This window comes from Bufo bufo (genome assembly GCF_905171765.1).
Source record: "Bufo bufo chromosome 7 unlocalized genomic scaffold, aBufBuf1.1 SUPER_7_unloc_4, whole genome shotgun sequence".
Lineage (NCBI taxonomy): Eukaryota > Metazoa > Chordata > Amphibia > Anura > Bufonidae > Bufo > Bufo bufo.
In genome coordinates, this window is record NW_024400006.1 from 1 (window position 1) to 16,867 (window position 16,867).

Genomic DNA, 16,867 nt, shown 5'->3' on the forward strand with positions numbered 1-16,867 from the left:
ATAAAGGGATGTATTAGATATCAGGGGAGGTATTAGATATCAGGGGATGTATTAGATATTGGGGGTTGTATTAGATATTGGGGATGTATTAGATATAAAGGGATGTATTAGATATCAGGGGATGTATTAGATATCGGGGGATGTATTAGATATCGGGGGATATATTAGATATTGGGGGTTGTATTAGATATTGGGGATGTATTAGATATCAGGGGATGTATTAGATATCAGGGGAGGTATTAGATATCAGGGGATGTATTAGATATCGGGGGAGGTATTAGATTTCAGGGGATGTATTAGATATCAGGGAAGGTATTAGATATCAGGGGATGTATTAGATATTGGGGGTTGTATTAGATATTGGGGATGTATTAGATATCAGGGGATGTATTAGATATCAGGGGATGTATTAGATATCAGGGGATGTATTAGATATTGGGGGATGTATTAGATATCGGGGGATGCATTAAATATTGGGGGTTGTATTAGATATTGGGGATGTATTAGATATCAGGGGATGTATTAGATATCAGGGGATGTATTAGATATTGGGGTTGTATTAGATATTGGGGATGTATTAGATATCAGGGGATGTATTAGATATCAGGGGATGTATTAGATATCAGGGGGGGTATTAGATATCGGGGGATGTATTAAATATAAAGGGATGTATTAGATATCAGGGGAGGTATTAGATATCGGGGGATGTATTAGATTTAAAGGGATGTATTAGATATCGGGGGATGTATTAGATATTGGGGGTTGTAATAGATATTGGGGATGTATTAGATATCAGAAGAGGTATTAGATATTGAGGGTTGTATTAGATATCGGAGAATGTATTAGATATCAGGGGATGTATTAGATATCGGGGGTTGTATTAGATATCGGGGGATGTATTAGATATCAGGGGATGTATTAGATATCAGGGGATGTATTAGATATTGGGGGTTGTATTAGATATTGGGGATGTATTAGATATTGGGGATGTATTAGATATCAGGGGATGTATTAGATATCAGGGGATGTATTAGATATCGGGGGAGGTATTAGATATCGGGGGATATATTAGATATAAAGGGATGTATTAGATATCAGGGAATGTATTAGATATCGGGGGATGTATTAGATATCCGGGGATGTATTAGATATCGGGGGATATATTAGATATTGGGGATGTATTAGATATCAGGGGATGTATTAGATATAAAGGGATGTATTAGATATCAGGGGATGTATTAGATATCGGGGGAGATATTAGATATCGGGTAATGTATTAGATATAAAGGGATGTATTAGATATCAGGGGATGTATTAGCTATCGGGGGATGTATTAGATATCGGGGGATGTATTAGATATCGGGGGAGATATTAGATATCGGGGAATGTATTAGATAAAAATGGATGTATTAGATATCAGGGGATGTATTAGATATCGGGGGATGTATTAGATATCGGGGGATGTATTATATTTCGGGGGATGTATTAGATATTAGGGGATGTATTAGATATTGGGGGTTGTATTATATATAGGGGATGTATTAGATATCAGGGAATGTATTAGATATCGGGGATGTATTAGATATCCGGGGATGTATTAGATATCGGGGGATGTATTAGATATCGAGGGATGTATTAGATATCGAGGGATGTATTAGATATCGGGGGATGTATTAGATATCGGGGAATGTATTATATACTGGGGGTAGTATTAGATATTGGGGATGCATTAGATATCAGGGGATGTATTAGATATCAGGAGATGTATTAGATATTGGGGGTTGTATTAGATATTGGGGATGTATTAGATATAAAGGGATGTATTAGAAATCAGGGGATGTATTAGATATCGGGGGATGTATTAGATATTGGGGGTTGTATTAGATATTGGGGATGTATTAGATATCAGGGGATGTATTAGATATCAGGGGATGTATTAGATATTGGGGTTGTATTAGATATTGGGGATGTATTAGATATCAAGGGATGTATTAGATATTGGGGGTTGTATTAGATATCCGGGATTATTAGATGTCGGAGGTTGTATTAGATATCGGGGGATGTATTAGATATAAAGGGATGTATTAGATATCAGGGGAGGTATTAGATATCAGGGGATGTATTAGATATAAAGGGATGTATTAGATATCAGGGGATGTATTAGATATCAGGGGATGTATTAGATATTGGGGGTTGTATTAGATATTGGGGATGTATTAGATATAAAGGGATGTATTAGATATCAGGGGATGTATTAGATATCGGGGGATGTATTGGATATTGGGGGATGTATTAGATATTGGGGGTTGTATTAGATATTGGGGATGTATTAGATATCAGGGGATGTATTAGATATCAGGGGACGTATTAGATATCAGGGGAGGTATTAGATATCAGGGGATGTATTAGATATCGGGGGATGTATTAAATATAAAGGGATGTATTAGATATCAGGGGAGGTATTAGATATCGGGGGATGTATTAGATATAAAGGGATGTATTAGATATCGGGGGATGTATTAGATATTGGGGGTTGTATTAGATATTGGGAATGTATTAGATATCAGAAGAGGAATTAGATATTGAGGGTTGTATTAGATATCGGGGGATGTATTAGATATCAGGGGATGTATTAGATATTGGGGGTTGTATTAGATATTGGGGATGTATTAGATATTGGGGATGTATTAGATATCAGGGGATGTATTAGATATCAGGGGAGGTATTAGATATCGGGGGATGTATTAGATATAAAGGGATGTATTAGATATCGGGGGATGTATTAAATATAAAGGGATGTATTAGATATAAAGGGATGTATTAGATATCAGGGGAGGTATTAGATATCGGGGGATGTATTAGATATAAAGGGATGTATTAGATATCGGGGGATGTATTAGATATCGGGGGATGTATTAAATATAAAGGGATGTATTAGATATCAGGGGAGGTATTAGATATCGGGGGATGTATTAGATATAAAGGGATGTATTAGATATCAAGGGATGTATTAGAAATTGGGGGTTGTATTAGATATTGGGAATGTATTAGATATCAGAAGAGGAATTAGATATTGAGGGTTGTATTAGATATCGGGGGATGTATTAGATATCAGGGGATGTATTAGATATTGGGGGTTGTATTAGATATTGGGGATATATTAGATATTGGGGATGTATTAGATATCAGGGGATGTATTAGATATCGGGGGAGGTATTAGATATCGGGGGATGTATTAGATATTGGGGGTTGTATTAGATATTGGGGATGTATTAGATATCAGGGGATGTATTAGATATCAAGGGATGTATTAGATATTGGGGGATGTATTAGATATCAAGGGATGTATTAGATATTGGGGGTTGTATTAGATATTGGGGATGTATTAGATATCAGGGGATGTATTAGATATCAGGGGATGTATTAGATATTGGGGTTGTATTAGATATTGGGGATGTATCAGATATCAGGGGATGTATTAGATATCAGAGGATGTATTAGATATTGGGGTTGTATTAGATATTGGGGATGTATTAGATATCAGGGGATGTATTAGATATTGGGGGATGTATTAGATATCGGGGATTATTAGATGTCGGAGGTTGTATTAGATATCGGGGGATGTATTAGATATAAAGGGATGTATTAGATATCAGGGGAGGTATTAGATATCAGGGGATGTATTAGATATTGGGGGTTGTATTAGATATTGGGGATGTATTAGATATAAAGGGATGTATTAGATATCAGGGGATGTATTAGATATCAGGGGATGTATTAGATATCAGGGGAGGTATTAGATATCAGGGGATGTATTAGATATCGGGGGAGGTATTAGATATCAGGGGATGTATTAGATATCGGGGAAGGTATTAGATATCAGGGGATGTATTAGATATTGGGGGTTGTATTAGATATTGGGGATGTATTAGATATCAGGGGATGTATTAGATATCAGGGGATGTATTAGATATTGGGGGATGTATTAGATATCGGGGATGTATTAGATATCAGGGGATGTATTAGATATCAGGGGATGTATTAGATATTGGGGGATGTATTAGATATCGGGGATGTATTAAATATTGGGGGTTGTATTAGATATTGGGGATGTATTAGATATCAGGGGATGTATTAGATATCAGGGGATGTATTAGATATTGGGGTTGTATTAGATATTGGGGATGTATTAGATATCAGGGGATGTATTAGATATCAGGGGATGTATTAGATATCAGGGGATGTATTAGATATCAGGGGGGGTATTAGATATCAGGGGATGTATTAGATATAAAGGAGTGTATTAGATATCGGGGGATGTATTAAATATAAAGGGATGTATTAGATATCAGGGGAGGTATTAGATATCGGGGGATGTATTAGATTTAAAGGGATGTATTAGATATCGGGGGATGTATTAGATATTGGGGGTTGTAATAGATATTGGGGATGTATTAGATATCAGAAGAGGTATTAGATATTGAGGGTTGTATTAGATATCGGAGAATGTATTAGATATCAGGGGATGTATTAGATATTGGGGGTTGTATTAGATATCGGAGGATGTATTAGATATCAGGGGATGTATTAGATATCAGGGGATGTATTAGATATTGGGGGTTGTATTAGATATTGGGGATGTATTAGATATTGGGGATGTATTAGATATCAGGGGATGTATTAGATATCAGGGGATGTATTAGATATCGGGGGAGGTATTAGATATCGGGGGATATATTAGATATAAAGTAATGTATTAGATATCAGTGAATGTATTAGATATCGGGGGAGTAATTAGATATCGGGGGATGTATTAGATATAAAGGGATGTATTAGATATCAGGGGATGTATTAGATATCGGGGGATGTATTAGATATCGGGGGATGTATTAGATATTGAGGGATGTATTAGATATTGGGGGTTTATTAGATATTGGGGATGTATTAGATATCAAGGGATGTATTAGATATCGGGGGATGTATTAGATATCCGGGGATGTATTAGATATTGGGGGTTGTATTAGATATTGGGAATGTATTAGATATCAGAAGAGGAATTAGATATTGAGGGTTGTATTAGATATCGGGGGATGTATTAGATATCAGGGGATGTATTAGATATTGGGGGCTGTATTAGATATTGGGGATATATTAGATATTGGGGATGTATTAGATATCAGGGGATGTATTAGATATCGGGGGAGGTATTAGATATCGGGGGATGTATTAGATATTGGGGGTTGTATTAGATATTGGGGATGTATTAGATATCAGGGGATGTATTAGATATCAAGGGATGTATTAGATATTGGGGGATGTATTAGATATCGGGGGATGTATTAGATATTGGGGGTTGTATTAGATATTGGGGATGTATTAGATATCAGGGGATGTATTAGATATCAGTGGATGTATTAGATATTGGGGTTGTATTAGATATTGGGGATGTATCAGATATCAGGGGATGTATTAGATATCAGAGGATGTATTAGATATTGGGGTTGTATTAGATATTGGGGATGTATTAGATATCAGGGGATGTATTAGATATTGGGGGATGTATTAGATATCGGGGATTATTAGATGTCGGAGGTTGTATTAGATATCGGGGGATGTATTAGATATAAAGGGATGTATTAGATATCAGGGGAGGTATTAGATATCAGGGGATGTATTAGATATTGGGGGTTGTATTAGATATTGGGGATGTATTAGATATAAAGGGATGTATTAGATATCAGGGGATGTATTAGATATCGGGGGATGTATTAGATATCGGGGGATATATTAGATATTGGGGGTTGTATTAGATATTGGGGATGTATTAGATATCAGGGGATGTATTAGATATCAGGGGAGGTATTAGATATCAGGGGATGTATTAGATATCGGGGGAGGTATTAGATATCAGGGGATGTATTAGATATCGGGGAAGGTATTAGATATCAGGGGATGTATTAGATATCAGGGGAGGTATTAGATATCAGGGGATGTATTAGATATAAAGGGATGTATTAGATATCGGGGGATGTATTAAATATAAAGGGATGTATTAGATATCAGGGGAGGAATTAGATATCGGGGGATGTATTAGATATAAAGGGATGTATTAGATATCGGGGGATGTATTAGATATTGGGGGTTGTATTAGATATTGGGGATGTATTAGATATCAGAAGAGGTATTAGATATTGAGGGTTGTATTAGATATCGGGGAATGTATTAGATATCAGGGGATGTATTAGATATTGGGGGTTGTATTAGATATTGGGGATGTATTAGATATCAGGGGATGTATTAGATATCGGGGGAGGTATTAGATATCGGGGGATGTATTAGATATTGGGGGTTGTATTAGATATTGGGGATGTATTAGATATCAGGGGATGTATTAGATATCAGGGGATGTATTAGATATTGTGGTTGTATTAGATATTGGGGATGTATTAGATATTAGGGGATGTATTAGATATCAGGGAATGTATTAGATATTGGGGGTTGTATTAGATATCAGGGATTATTAGATGTCGGAGGTTGTATTAGATATCAGGAGATGTATTAGATATAAAGGGATGTATTAGATGTCAGGGGAGGTGTTAGATATCAGGGGATGTATTAGATATAAAGGGATGTATTAGATATCAGGGGATGTATTAGATATCAGGGGATGTATTAGATATTTGGGATGTATTAGATATAAAGGGATGTATTAGATATCAGGGGATGTATTAGATATTGGGGTTGTATTAGATATCGGGGGATGTATTAGATATTGGGGGTTGTATTAGATATTGGGGATGTATTAGATATCAGGTGATGTATTAGATATCAGAGGGTGTATTAGATATTGGGGTTGTATTAGATATTGGGGATGTATTAGATATCAGGGGATGTATTAGATATCAGGGGAGGTATTAGATATCAGGGGATGTATTAGATATAAAGGGATGTATTAGATAACGGGGGATGTATTAAATATAAAGGGATGTATTAGATATCAGGGGAGGTATTAGATATCGGGGGATGTATTAGATATAAAGGGATGTATTAGATATTGGGGGATGTATTAGATATTGGGGATGTATTAGATATCAGGGGATGTATTAGATATCAGGGGATGTATTAGATATTGGGGGTTGTATTAGATATCAGGGATTATTAGATGTCGGAGGTTGTATTAGATATCAGGAGATGTATTAGATATAAAGGGATGTATTAGATGTCAGGGGAGGTGTTAGATATCAGGGGATGTATTAGATATAAAGGGATGTATTAGATATCAGGGGATGTATTAGATATCAGGGGATGTATTAGATATTGGGGGTTGTATTAGATATTGGGGATGTATTAGATATAAAGGGATGTATTAGATATCGGGGAATGTATTAGATATCAGGGGATGTATTAGATATTGGGGGTTGTATTAGATATATGGGATGTATTAGATATCAGGGGATGTATTAGATATCGGGGGAGGTATTAGATATCGGGGTATGTATTAGATATTGGGGGTTGTATTAGATATTGGGGATGTATTAGATATCAGGGGATGTATTAGATATCAGGGGATGTATTAGATATTGGGGTTGTATTAGATATTGGGGATGTATTAGATATCAGGGGATGTATTAGATATCAGGGGATGTATTAGATATTGGGGGTTGTATTAGATATCAGGGATTATTAGATGTCGGAGGTTGTATTAGATATCAGGAGATGTATTAGATATAAAGGGATGTATTAGATGTCAAGGGATGTATTAGATATCAGGGGATGTATTAGATATCAGGTGATGTATTAGATATTGGGGATGTATTAGATATAAAGGGATGTATTAGATATCAGGGGATGTATTAGATATTGGGGTTGTATTAGATATCGGGGGATGTATTAGATATTGGGGGTTTTATTAGATATTGGGGATGTACTAGATATCAGGTGATGTATTAGATATCAGGGGATGTATTAGATATTGGGGTTGTATTAGATATTGGGGATGTATTAGATATCAGGGGATGTATTAGATATCAGGGGATGTATTAGATATCAGGGGAGGTATTAGATATCAGGGGATGTATTAGATATAAAGGGATGTATTAGATATCAGGGGATGTATTAAATATAAAGGGATGTATTAGATATCAGGGGAGGTATTAGATATCGGGGGATGTATTAGATATAAAGGGATGTATTAGATATCGGGGGATGTATTAGATATTGGGGGTTGTATTAGATATTGCGGATGTATTAGATATCAGAAGAGGTATTAGATATTGAGGGTTGTATTAGATATCGGGGAATGTATTAGATATCAGGGGATGTATTAGATATTGGGGATGTATTAGATATCAGGGGATGTATTAGATATCGGGGGAGGTATTAGATATCGGGGGATGTATTAGATATTGGGGGTTGTATTAGATATTGGGGATGTATTAGATATCAGGGGATGTATTAGATATCAGGGGATGTATTAGATATTGGGGTTGTATTAGATATTGGGTATGTATTAGATATCAGGGAATGTATTAGATATCAGGGGATGTATTAGGTATTGGGGGTTGTATTAGATATCAGGGATTATTAGATGTCGGAGGTTGTATTAGATATCAGGAGATGTATTAGATATAAAGGGATGTATTAGATGTCAGGGGAGGTGTATGATATCAGGGGATGTATTAGATATAAAGGGATGTATTAGATATCAGGGGATGTATTAAATATTGGGGGTTGTATTAGATATTGGGGATGTATTAGATATAAAGGGATGTATTAGATATCAGGGGATGTATTAGATATTGGGGTTGTATTAGATATCGGGGGATGTATTAGATATTGGGGGTTGTATTAGATATTGGGGATGTATTAGATATCAGGTGATGTATTAGATATCATGGGATGTATTAGATATTGGGGTTGTATTAGATATTGGGGATGTATTAGATATCAGGGGATGTATTAGATATCAGGGGATGTATTAGATATTGGGGGTTGTATTAGATATTGGGGATGTATTAGATATAAAGGGATGTATTAGATATCAGGGGATGTATTAGATATCGGGGGATGTTTTAGATATCGAGGGATGTACTAGATATTGGGGGTTGTATTAGATATTGGGGATGTATTAGATATCAGGGGATGTATTAGATATTGGGGTTGTATTAGATATTGGGGATGTATTAGATATCAGGGGATGTATTAGATATCAGGGGAGGTATTAGATATCAGGGGATGTATTAGATATAAAGGGATGTATTAGATATCGGGGGATGTATTAAATATAAAGGGATGTATTAGATATCAGGGGAGGTATTAGATATCGGGGGATGTATTAGATATAAAGGGATGTATTAGATATCGGGGGATGTATTAGATATTGGGGGTTGAATTAGATATTGGGGATGTATTAGATATCAGAAGAGGTATTAGATATTGAGGGTTGTATTAGATATGGGGGGATGTATTAGATATCAAAGGATATATTAGATATTGGGGGTTGTATTAGATATTGGCGATGTATTAGATATTGGGGATGTATTAGATATCAGGGGATGTATTAGATATCGGGGGAGGTATTAGATATCGGGGGATGTATTAGATATAAAGGGATGTATTAGATATCAGCGGATGTATTAGATATCGGAAAATGTATTAGATATAAAGGGATGTATTAGATATCAGGGGATGTATTAGATATCGGGGGATGTATTAGATATCGGGGGATGTATTAGATATAAAGGGATGTATTAGATATTGGGGGTTGTATTAGATATTGGGGATGTATTAGATATCAGGGGATGTATTAGATATCGGGGGATGTATTAGATATAAAGGGATTTATTAGATATCAGGGGATGTATTAGATATCGGGGGTTGTATTAGATATTGGGGATGTATTAGATATCAGGGGATGTGTTAGATATTGGGGGTTTTATTAGATATTGGGGAATGTATTAGATATAAAGGGATGTATTAGATATCAGGGGATGTATTAGATATCAGGAGATGTATTAGATATTGGGGATGTATTAGATATCAGGGGATGTATTAGATATCAGGGGATGTATTAGATATTGGGGGTTGTATTAGATATTGGGGATGTATTAGATATTGGGGGTTGTATTAGATATTGGGGATGTATTAGATATCAGGGGATGTATTAGATATCGGAGGATGTATTAGATATCGGGGGATGTATTAGATATCGGAGGATGTATTGGATATCGGAGGTTGTATTAGATATCGGGGGTTGTATTAGATATCGGGGGTTGTGTTAGATATCAGGGGATGTATTAGATATCGGGGATGTATTAGATATTGGGGGATGTATTAGATATCGAGGGATGTATTAGATATCGGGGATGTATTAGATATTGGGGGATGTATTAGATATTGGAGGTTGTATTAGATATCGGGGGTTGTATTAGATATCGGGGGTTGTATTAGATATCGGGGGATGTATTAGATATCGGGGATGTATTAGATATTGGGGGATGTATTAGATATCGGGGGTTGTATTAGATATCGAGGGATGTATTAGTTATCGAGGGATGTATTAGATATCGGGGATGTATTAGATATTGGGGGATGTATTAGATATCGGAGGTTGTATTAGATATCGGGGGTTGTATTACATATCGGGGGGTGTATTAGATATCGGGGATGTATTAGATATTGGGGGATGTATTAGATATCGGGTGTTGTATTAGATATCGAGGGATGTATTAGATATCGAGGGATGTATTAGATATCGGGGATGTATTAGATATTGGGGGATGTATTAGATATCGGGGGATGTATTGAATATTGGGGGTTGTATTAGATATCGCGGGTTGTATTAGATATCAGGGTTGTATTAGATATAAGGGGATGTATTAAATATTAATGTTTGTATTAAATATAGGGGATATATTAGATATAAGGGGATGTATTAGATATCGGGGGATGTATTAGATATCAGGGGTTTTATTAGATATAAGGGGATGTATTAGATATCAGGGGATGTATTAGATATTGGGGGTTGTATTCGTTTTTGGGGGTTGTATTACATATCGGGGGATGTATTAGATATTGGGGATTGTATTAAATATTGGAGGTTGTATTAGATATCGGGGGATGTATTAGATATCGGGGGATGTATTAGATATCGGGGGATGTATTAGATATCGGGGGATGTATTAAATATTGGGGGTTGTGTTAGATATCGGGGGATGTATTAAATATTGGGGGTTGTATTAGATATCGGGGGATGTATTAGATATCAGGGGATGTGTAATACCCCAGAGTGGCATTACCACCTCTTTTGCACGCCCCCCACTATCTCCTATGGTGCATCCTGTATCATCTCCTATACTTATTACCATGTCCTGCAATATGTGTATACAGTACAGACCAAAAGTTTGGACACACCTTCCCTTTTAAAGAATTTTCTTTATTTTCATGACTATGAAGGCATCAAAACTATGAATTAACACATGTGGAATTATATACATAACAAACAAGTGTGAAACAACTGAAAATATGTCATATTCTAGGTTCTTCAAAGTAGCCACCTTTTGCTTTGATTACTGCTTTGCACACTCTTGGCATTCTCTTGATGAGCTTTAAGAGGTAGTCCCCTGAAATGGTCTTCCAACAGTCTTGAAGGAGTTCCCAGAGATGCTTAGCACTTGTTGGCCCTTTTGCCTTCACTCTGCGGTCCAGCTCACCCCAAACCATCTCGATTGGGTTCAGGTCCGGTGACTGTGGAGGCCAGGTCATCTGGTGCAGCACCCCATCACTCTCCTTCATGGTCAAATAGCCCTTACTTTCAAAGTTTTCCCAATTTTTCGGCTGACTGACTGACCTTCATTTCTTAAAGTAATGATGGCCACTTGTTTTTCTTTACTTAGCTGCTTTTTTCTTGCCATAATACAAATTCTAACAGTCTATTCAGCATGACTATCAGCTGTGTATCCATCTGACTTCTCCTCAACGCCACTGATGGTCCCAACCCCATTTATAAGGCAAGAAATCCCACTTATTAAACCTGACAGGGCACACCTTTGAAGTGAAAACCATTTCAGGGGACTACCTCTTGAAGCTCATCAAGAGAATGCCAAGAGTGTGCAAAGCAGTAATCAAAGCAAAAGGTGGCTACTTTGAAGAACCTAGAATATTACATATTTTCAGTTGTTTCACACTTGTTTGTTATGTATATAATTCCACATGTGTTAATTCATAGTTTTGATGCCTTCAGTTTGAATCTACAATTTTCATAGTCATGAAAATAAAGAAAACTCTTTGAATGAGAAGGTGTGTCCAAACTTTTGGTCTGTACTGTATGTGTGAGTTTGTGAAACAGCTCTTACTGCATGAACACTGTTATTTTTCTGTTTGGCCACAAGAGGCCGTTGTTTCCCCACACAGCTAAACAGACTGCTCAGCTTTAAATATTCATAGCAGGTGGATTTGTGTCTAGAGGAAGGAAGCTGGCGTCCATCTTAGTTGTAGACTGGAAAAGTGTGTGAGAGAAGAAAACTATTAACATCTTAGCGTGGAATCATCCTTTTGCTACCAGCACTGCAGCCAAGTGAAGTTGATTGTGTCAAGGCCTCAGATCCCGTCCAGGAGAAGGAGTACAGCTGCCAGGATCGCTGATGAGAGCTGAAAATCAAAGCAACGGACCCTGCGGTACCGCACGTGGGTTGGATCAGCCTTTGTTCAGTTCGCAGTCACCAGCTGATGCAGAGCAGACCTGGGTTGATAAGACAGAGCGAGCACGCACCTAAATATAAGATTGGCGCCTAAATACTAGAGACTGAGATCAAACCTGCTGGTAGTTAGTTAGTGTTGCTGAGTGGCAGGCTACCAAGAATTGCTGTTTGTTTATCACAAAGACTTATCAGTTAAAGTTTTGGTTCGCTCCGGAGAACAGAGAGGACTTCACCATTATCTCCAGTTACCCCAGCATGTTTATTGGAAGTGATATATATTAGGCACGTGCCACATTACCAGTTTTGGGGAAAAGGGAGGGGGAAATCACTGTATAGGCCAGTAATATTGTAAGCTGCTGTGTCGTACCATGGGCTAGCCTGTGTCTCACACAAACACGATTGTTCCTGTTCTTCAGGGTAATAACAGGTATGGCGAGGCAGAGTTAGCTCTGCTCGCAGTAGGTAAATTGTGCAAGTGTTTTCTGGCTACCATCGTAGGGCGCCGTGCTGTGCAACACAGGAGTTTCAGCCTCCAGGCTGAGTGTATGTAATCTGATTTTATGTTCACTGCATTTGGGAGTGTGTTTCATATCCCGTAACAGCAAAACAAAGTCTGTTCTACAAGAGCTGGTGTCAGAGTCGTTTTCCTTGTTTGTGACTTCGCTGTATCCTGGGGAGCCCACCCCACCACACTGCTTACAACTTGGCGTAGTCGGCAGGATACAGCGACTGTTATGGACGGGAACGCGGTGGGAGACCTTCCCCTGGCGCCAGTTGCACCGGATCAGGACCCAGCTCAGGGTGCGCCAGTGCAAGGCCAGCTTGCTCCAACACCGCTGATACAGCTTGCCCCCAACGCCATGTCCACCCCAGTAGGATACATTCCCATGGGGGCACTTGCTGCATCATCTTCCAAAATTTGACGGTAAAAACATGACATTGCAGAACTGGACTGAAAGGGTGCGAAGTGCAGTTAGAATGTGTAACCTGACCCCCAAGCTGCGGGCAGAGGTTGCATTGGGAGCTCTAGAGGGTGACGTTAGACAGACAGTGATGGTAATGCCCAATTCCGAGAGGGACACGCTAGAGAAAATAAAGTAAAGTAGTACAGTTACGGAGCCACTTCTTCAACCGATCACAGCGAGAGGGCGAGACCCTGATGCAGTACTCCAATGCCCTACATGAGACGATAAATGAAATACAGCGGTGAAACCTAGAGGCCATGGGAGCCTTCTGTGAGGTGGACCAGCTACTAAGAGACAAGTTTATAGTGGGGCTCTCCAACAAGTTCTTACAGGACAAATTGCAAGAGATGACCCGGACGACGCCCGACATGACATTCTACAGCGTCTACCTAGCCGCCATGGAGAGAGAGGAAGAGCACATGCCTGCGGCGGCGAGATTAGTGAATAGCACCCATGCTACAAGGACCCGGTCGGGGTCTGAAGAATCAGAGTCCTTAAAGGATGTGGGCCAGGCCCTGCGGACAGAGTTTAAAGAACTTGGAAAGGACCCCAGCACCCTGCGCCACTCTACCAAGGATAACTCAGGTGCGTGGGCACATCAAAAGAGGGCCCCTCTGCTGGGCTTGTCGACAGTACGGTCATATGGCCAGAGAGTGCCCAGAACTGATGAAGTCTGAGCCAACATTAAACTTCCGACCGCCGCAGTTGCTGGGCGTACTGCGGCGGTACATCAGAATCTAAGCCCTATGCGTGAGGAACACGACCTGTATGCCAGCAGCCCCATTATAGAAGCTGAGTTGGAAGGCCAGAAGGTCCGCTGCCTAGTTGATACAGGGTCGGAGTGCACCCTTATGCCTCTGGAGTTCTTCAAAAGATACTTTGTGCATATGATGGAGCCAGAAGACGGGAGTGTTATCAGGCTGACAGCTGCTAAAAACAGAGAGATGGACGTCCAAGGGAGAGTCTGGATGAGGGTCCGACTGTTTGGGCAAGACATCGGCAAGAAGGGGGTCGTGCTGGTGGACCATCCGTCCTGGAAATGAATGGACATGACCCTAGGTATGAATGTGCTGAGAGACCTAGACCACCAACTCTATGCCAAAGAAGGGCCAAAGTATTGGCAACGGGCCACCACGCATTGCCCAACTCAGAAGGTTCTACAGCAAATGGTGAGGAGCTGTAGTCTGCAAAAGAGAAACATGTCCGGCCTATTGGAGACGTGAAGGTGCCACAGAGGACTCTGGTGAAATCCCACCTCGACAAGCAAAAATTGATGCTGCCAGTGGGGGCTGGACGACGACTGAATGGACTAGAAGTCTGAATGGACCAGAAGAGGAAACGCATACTCGCCCACTAGAGGCCCGGGCCTTCGCTAATGTGAAGGATGGATGTGTACCTATACGCTGCCTCAATATTGAAGACTGCGATATAAAAGTTCCTGGGAATACCCTGCTGGCCAAAGTCTATGTGTATAAAGGGGATATCCCTCGATGACGGAGCTTCATGCTACAGCCAGATAGATCAGCCTGGACCTATGCTGAAGAGGTCCATCAAAGGGAAACCCTGACAGCGGAGTGAAATGGTCCGGTGATCATGGCCCGGATGGGGGTGGACTGCAAGACCCTGACTCCAGGACAGCAGAAGTTGCTGGAAGCCACTCTTTGGGAATTTCAGAAGGCATTCTCGAGACATGATGAAGACTTTGGGTGTGCTTCCGCCATGAAATCCCCACCGGCGATGCTGCACCGATCAGGGAACGTTACCGGCAAATCCCACCTAAAATGTACCAGGAGATGACGGATATGGTGGCCAGCATGTTGGAAAACCAGGTGATACAGGAGAGTCAAAGTCCCTGGGCTGCTCCAGTAGTCTTGGTGCAGAAGAAAGATGTGAGTCTCCGGTTCTGCGTGGATTATCGGAAGCTGAATGCCCAGACCGTCCAGGATGCCTACCCCCTTCCGCGGATTGAGAAGTCGTTGTCCGCACTGAGTCATGCGTAGTTCTTCTCGACGCTCGACCTGGACAGTTGGTATTGGCAGGTAACTGTGGCCAAGAAGGACAAAACGAAGACGGACTTCATCCTACTCATGGGACTCTACGAATTCAACCGGGTGCCGTTTGCCCTGTCCAATGCCCCGGGAACATTCCAGCAGTTGATGGAGCACTATCTGGGGGATCTCAACTTCGAGTCAGAATCTATATACCTGGACGATATAGTAGTGTTTGGGGCCTCCTTTGAAGATCACCTCCAGAAGCTGCAACAGGTCCTAGGACAGCTCCGAGTCCATGGGCTCAAGATCAAGCCCAAGAAGTGGCAACTGTTTTGACAGCATATAGAGTATTTGGGACATTTGGTCACCCATGAGGGGGTAAAGCCGGCCTCCAGCAAGGTAGAGGCCGTCCAGAAGTATCTCCAGTCGCGTACACTACGAGAGGTGCGGGCATTCGTGGGACTGGCCGGCTACTACAGGAGGTTCATACCTAAATTTGCTCATTTGGTGGGCCCGTTTAACAAGTTATTCAGGGGCACTGCAGGGGGGCCCAAAGAATTGTCCTATTGAGTGGGGACCCTGACAGCAAGAGGCCTTTGAAGCAGTGAAGGAGGCACTGACCAGTGTCCCGATTCTAGCTTATGCATGGTTTGACACCCAGTTCCTGCTGTACACTGACGGGAGTCTACATGGTCTGGGGGCCGTGCTATCCCAAGTCCAGGATGGGCGTGATGAAGTCATTGCCTATGGAAGCCGGTCTCTGAGAGAATCAGAGCACAACCCTGACAACTACAGCTCCTTTAAATTGCAGCTACTGGTGCTGGTGTGGGCCATCACGAAAGATACGCGGAGTACCTGACAGGTGCAGAGGTGATCGTGATGATGGACAACAACCCATTAGCACATCTGGAGAATGCCAAGCTCTGTGCACTTGAGCAGAGATGGTTGGCCCATCTTTCTAAGTACCAATACCACATCAAGCTCCGATCTGGTAGGGAGATCGGCAACGCCGACGCACTCTCCCGGGTCCCTGTAGGGTTGTCGACTCAGAGTGCCGATGAGGAACTAGAGGACACTGAAACTCCTGACCATGGTCATTTACCCATGTTCCAGGATGTGGCACATTCAAGAGGGGTGGCATCTGGGATGCCAATGGTGCTGGGAAAGACATTGGCTGATTGGGAGAGAGTCCAGAATGGCTGCCCGGACCAGT